This window comes from Octodon degus, unplaced genomic scaffold (genome assembly GCF_000260255.1).
Source record: "Octodon degus isolate 3935 unplaced genomic scaffold, OctDeg1.0 scaffold00003, whole genome shotgun sequence".
NCBI classification, from domain to species: Eukaryota; Metazoa; Chordata; class Mammalia; order Rodentia; family Octodontidae; genus Octodon; species Octodon degus.
Window position 1 is genome coordinate 5,458,904 of NW_004524579.1, and position 6,347 is coordinate 5,465,250.

Below are 6,347 nucleotides of genomic sequence, written 5' to 3' on the forward strand. Positions count from 1 at the left end.
CCTACAAGCAGGTGCAGGGGACAGGGATTCAATCCCCGGGCCTGCCATTCCGGCCCTGCTCCAGGGGTGCGCTGAGATGGCAATTGAGACTGGATGTGATGGTGCGTGCCTGTAATCCCAGCCTTTGGGAGGCTGCAAACAGGAGGATCACTATCAGTCCAATCTCATAGTGAGACCCTCAACACCCTGTAAACCTTTCCCTAAAATACAAAAACATCAACAAATATGAAGCAGAATGAGTATGAGTAAGAAATGTATTTATATTTTGATAGTTACCTTGTTCTTTTCCTGCATGTGGAAGACTAGCTAGAAGACAAAAATTCAAGTTATTCATCAAAATACTAAAATATTTATCTTTCCCTGTCTCATTAACTGAAGACTGTAGAGTCAGATTACATTCATATTCCTGACCTGTTTTTATGTGTTGTGGCTTAAGGGGTAAGCATATATCAAAGGACATTACTTCAAAGTTACAATGAATTTAATTGACATTAAAGGGACAATTTCCAAATTAATCCACACATGCCTCAAATTATTATTTTTAGATCTTAGCCCCATTGTATCAATACTTCCCTCACATTAGGGGCAACTTTAATTTTCTTTCTAATATTTTCCCTTTTCACTTAAATTTCTAGGCCATTAGGCTTTTAAACCCTACAGTTAGATTATCTCAAGCAAAAAGCCAATAATATGTTCTAAGATTTTTTGATAAAATACTTATCCAAATGGAACATAATTGATATGGAAATAAAATAATACTTTAGCAAGTACAGATTAGCGTGGTAGCACCATGCCATAAATCCTGTGTATCTGTCATGAATACAAATTTATATGTATGTTTTACAGTATAGGTAATAAACACAATGCTAAGATTGCGACCACCACTTTTAATAATTCAGTCAGAGAAAAATATTCTCTGTGGATCTTCATCAGACATTTTTCAGCATCATTATAGAAAAATGTCCCAACTATCCTTACAATATTTTTTGGACGTATAGGAACAATCTTGGCTCAGCCAGCAAGGATGATTGAATATGTAGGGGAATAAAAACTCTCTCATCCACAATTTTAAGGATTTCCCTTGGCTGTGGTGAGAGGAAGAGAGATAAGTGTGATAGAACCAGAGAGGTTATGTGTCCAAAATTAGAAAATCTGATTGGAAGGGATCCAAGGGAAGTGGGCACAGCTTGTGGTATCAGATCTCCAAACACTCCAAAGATCAAGCCCTGGTATTTTTCACATGATGTAATAAAAAATCTGATTGTAATAATTTATTATTTTTCTGAATTATAAGTGAAAAACAGAAGCTATCTACCTCACCTATTTTAATACTAGTATATTCTGGATTCCATTATACAAATACATGTATAGAAAGTTAAAAGATCATAAATTTCTCACAAGGAAATATTATGTATTATATGTCATTGATGTGTGTTTGCAAAACATTTTAACATTGTAAACATGAGAGGTTGTAAGACTGGGCTTGGGGAGAAGTGCGTACTCTACTCCAGTGCTGCTGGTGTGCTTCTACACAAGGTGTCTTGGAGAGATCAGTCCACTGGAGGTAGGAGTTAATCAATGGACTGGTTGATATCCATCATTTCCTGTTGGCAGGAGCTGTGCATCATGCCTTCATAGGTGTTAAAGGTTACATTAGCTGGATTTACCAACGTTTTTAGTTTTTCAGCACTAAGGGAACCAAACATTAGGGAGAACTAAAGGGTCGCAGTCTCCATGGCACTGGAGAATAGAAATATCTTCATTAACACTACTGATAGGACCCTGCAGAAATGAAGATCGAAATGGAAGCCAGCAACTCAGCGCAGTGATGCCCACCAGCTTCTGCTGGGTGGTGAGGGCAGTGTATGAAGGGAAAGCTCCTCCCTGAGAAAATCCTACCCAAACAGTTGTGTTAGAAGGAATGTCATTCTTCTCCTCTTGGTCTATTAAAGTTTTTACATTTTTGGCTGCCCATTTAATCCCAGGTTCATCCTCCTGAGAATCTGGTGAAAACAAGCCTTGACCAAGAGGTTAGACCTCTGCTAATCACCTATACCTTGTGACCGCTTCCTCCATGGCAGCCACGACTGAGTCCCTTCACTGTATGGCAGACTTGATTTCTGCACATGACCTGCACCTTTGCAAAGGCTCCATCAGCATTTCCTCTCTTGCTGTCTTCTGAATCCTAGCACCAACTCTTGCAAAACTATGGGCAACAATAAAGGAAAATAGTAACACTGCAGATGTATTTTGATATGGCCATGGGATGTTTCTCTTTGGAATCGGTCCAAGGCATGGCCTTTGTACACTTTTACTTTTATTTTAAAAAATAAATACAAAACAAAAGCAAAGCAAATGACAAAAGCAAAAATACAAACAAAGCAACATGCAACAATGCAAATGGTACAGAACTTCAAAACAAGAATAGAAATTTAAGAACTCTTGCTATATTATGTACTGTTATTATCAAATTTGTTCCTGAGGTTATCAGACATAAGTATGCAAGATTTTTTGAACTCTGATACATACAAAAGAGTAAGACTTGGGACAAATACTGAGATGCAGGGAAGACAGTTTTTAAAAATAATTTTGATCAAATTAATTTGAAAAACATGAAGTTTGAAATGCATGTAAGTTTTAATATGCTAACAAGTGTCATGAATATCAGAAATTTTAAGAATGGAATTGGGGACTAAACATGTTGAATTTTCTAGATCTATTTTATCATACACCCTTTTGATCATGAATATTTCAAAATGTTGTTATAAAATCTTAGAAAATGCTGCCCTGAAAATGCATTTTTCTCTACTTTCAGAGGACTCACAGGGACAATTTATCTGTGATTGAAGCGTTGACTGTGCAGGTGATGTCCCTGTCATTGTGCTTAGCATCGAAATATGTGCCACATCTAGAATACACAGAAAATATGGTCTAACACTTGCTTTTTGTCCTTGCACTTGCAAAATCGTATTATCTTGTTTTCATTCAATTACATTTCATTGAACTTATCTGTCTTTTATATTTTTCTGTTATTTTACTTTACAGAAATGTGTAACATCTGTGTAAGGCAAAAGAGTAGTTAAGTGGGGGAAATTATTTGAATGAAAAGGAACACAGGGGCTGGTGAGAAGGCTCAGTGGTCTAAAGCACCTACTTAGAACAAGCTTAGCAAAGCACAGGGACCGCGGTTCAATCCCCCAGCACCACATGCCAGCCAGCCCCGCCCCCTGGTGGGCTGAGCTGGCCACACACACACACACACACACACACACAAATAAAAATAAAAAATTAAAAAAAAAAAGAAAAGAAAAGGAACACAGTTAAGCTTTATCTGAACAGATAGACAAACATTGATGCTGTGGTGGACTTTATCCAGGTCTCATTCCAGCTCCAAGACAAGAGTAATTCTTTCCATTTAGATTTTGAGATTAAACCATTATTAGATGTTTGCTTCCTACAAATGAGATTTGTTGCTGTAATTCAGGAAGTTTTATTTTCAGAGTTATTTAATTTCTCTACATTTTCCTCTGTGTTTTATTTATCTCTACAGTTCTACATAGGTATGGACATGACACGGTACTATGTAGAGTGCATTCATGCAGACCATTTTGGTGAGGTGCGTGGCCCCCTCTTCCTTTCATTCTGTTGTTATACACAGTAGCTCCATGGCTATACTTGAACACTAGTTTTCAGAAGTGGTTCAAAGTTATTAACAGTGCCTTGTATGAGTCATAAATTCATAGCTTTCTGAAAGAAATTTCTTTTGATATAATAGTCACTATACCAAAAATATTCCCTAAAAATGGAAATTTCCCTAATGTAAGCAAAGTACAAACACACAAAAATGAGTATCAGATGTTGTCACCTATACAATGAAGCTTAAAAACAGTAAAATAATGGGAATGAGTATGGGACACAGATAAAATGAATTTGGGAATGGCTCATCCAATAAATATGCATACTTATGTACCAATTAAAAAGAAAATTTCCTTAAAATAGCTAAATTTTAACATTTATTTTCTTAAATTGTTTCTTGAGTACCAGCACAAAATGTTTACTACACAAAAGTAAAAAAAAAGAGAGAGAGAGAGAGAGAGAGAGAGAGAGAGAGAGAGAGAGAGTTAGTTCCAGGAAATACATAAGAGCGTGGTGTTAATTTATATTTCCTGTAACTTATTTATACATATTTTTTCTCTTAAGAGGCTTTAATTTCCTGGGCGTGGTGGCACCCAGCTGTTATCCTACCCCTTGGGCTGCCCAGACAGAAGGATAATTGAGTTCAAGGCCATCCTAGGCTACAAAGTGAGCTCAAAGCAAACCTGAACTGCATATAAAAACCCTGTCTCAAAAAGAAAACAAAAAGAAGGCTCTTCAACTTAACCTGACTTATCCTGGATTCAAATGTATGTGTCTTGCAAAGACGGGTCATCAGCCATTCTGTGTCCTATCTGTGTGCCATAATCTCCAGCATCTTGGACACGCTGACTTGTATTTCAGTACGTGCTCTCATCTTAGGCATTCCACTGTTTTATTTATATAATCCAATGCTAGAGAAACAGATGGATGACAGACTATGAAGTCAAATTCTAAACTGTATCATTTTTTGCTTTTCTGACATATCCCAAGGTTTTCCTCCTTAAATAGAATATCCTCATTCTGCAAATATAGGTAACAAGATTTGAAATTGAAATGTTTATGTAATAACTTCTTAATTTGATATTTAAAGGTCATAATTCATGAATCCATCAAGTAAATGTAAGAGACAGTGTTGGCTGATTCTTTTTTTCTTGTTCTCAATAAAATAAAATGTGTGAAATATTTTGTCAGTCAACTGTGATAGGGCCTTCTTTTTTCTTACAGATAAAAGAGCAGCATAAACCTACATCAATTTATTTTTAACAGTGATGTATAGAGAATGTCATTTTTAAATAACTCTCCTTGGTATCATAGTGCTTTTCAATGGCATAAAAGATATTACTCTGAAAACACCATCATTTTTAAAATGTGAATTGTTTGAAAATATTTCTATTAAGTGAAACTAAAGATGAAGACTGTTACATGAATTAATGATAAACATTTATTTTAAAAGGCTTTGAACTTTATAAATTCAATATGGTATCAAATATGTATCAGAATGATCATACTATATTTATCATTTACTTTAAAATATATAGTTTAAGCATATATATGGTGAGTGCATAAGTATTTAACATATACAACTCACTTAAACATCTATAGGAGGTAAAAGTATTTTTTCTATTGAAAAAGGGAAACTGAAAGTAGGAGAACCAAATTGTATGCAAGACCTCACAATTTTACTGACAATTTGAAAGCCATTACCACAAAGGAACACATCAGAATCCCAATTATTAATGTTTCTGTTTTCCATATTACAAATACTTCTAAGGCCAAAAATTACATAGACTCAGTGAAATCTTCATAAAAATAATATTGGAATTAAGAATATTAAATTGATACAAAATTAAGAAATCAATAACTTAATTTAATGTATATGTCTCAAGATAGTCTACATATATCCTAAAATTATGAGAATCTATTGTAATACAAAATCTATATATTTATTTTATTAAATCTACATCACACAGAGCATTAATTACCAAGTTCCCCCAAGTTGTTAAGTAAAATTCCTTTATTTTCATGATTTGTAACATTGATGTTTATGAAATATAAAAGAGCTGTATCTTAAAGATTTGATAAATTCATTGCAAATAGAAATGTATGTGTAATTTATATTAATTTATGTTAATATTTGTATTGAATCACAAGTTGGATTAACTTTGTAGGTGAAAAAATCTTAAATTATCTCTCAGGGCCAACAATAAATATGAATAACATGATAAGATGTTAATTTCAAATGAAGCTGCTTTGGATCTTTTACTTTTATTGTGATAAAGCATAACTAAGGTCCATCATTTCAATTACTTTAAACATGCAGTTCCGTGACACTGCGTAGAGTCATATTGTTGGGTACCTTTCTTCATCATCTGTCACCGGTGCTTTCTCAGTTTCCCCAAATAAAACAAAACTATCCAGTGAGCATTCCCTCCCTACTCCTTCTTTCCCCAGCTCTGGGCAGCTATGATTTTACTCACCTGTTCAGTGTTTTTTTCTAGTGGGACTCATACTCAGGACCTCGTGCTTCCCTTGTGCTGTACCACACTGAGCTATATCCCTGGCAAAGAATTTGATTTTTAAGGTATTTCTTATAGGTGGGATAATTTGCCATTTTTTTCTTTTATGATGGGATTATTTCATTTAGTGAAGTGTCTTCAAGTTTCATTCATGTTTTATCATGTGTCAGAATTTTTAAAGGAGATATATATATA

At 34.6% G+C, this 6,347-nt stretch overlaps 1 pseudogene; it reads right to left on the minus strand.

The window, feature by feature from the left end:
- Nucleotides 1–1,550: 1,550 nt before the first annotated feature.
- The window catches only part of LOC101572578, a 66,420-nt pseudogene continuing 61,623 nt past the window's right edge, over nucleotides 1,551–6,347 (minus strand).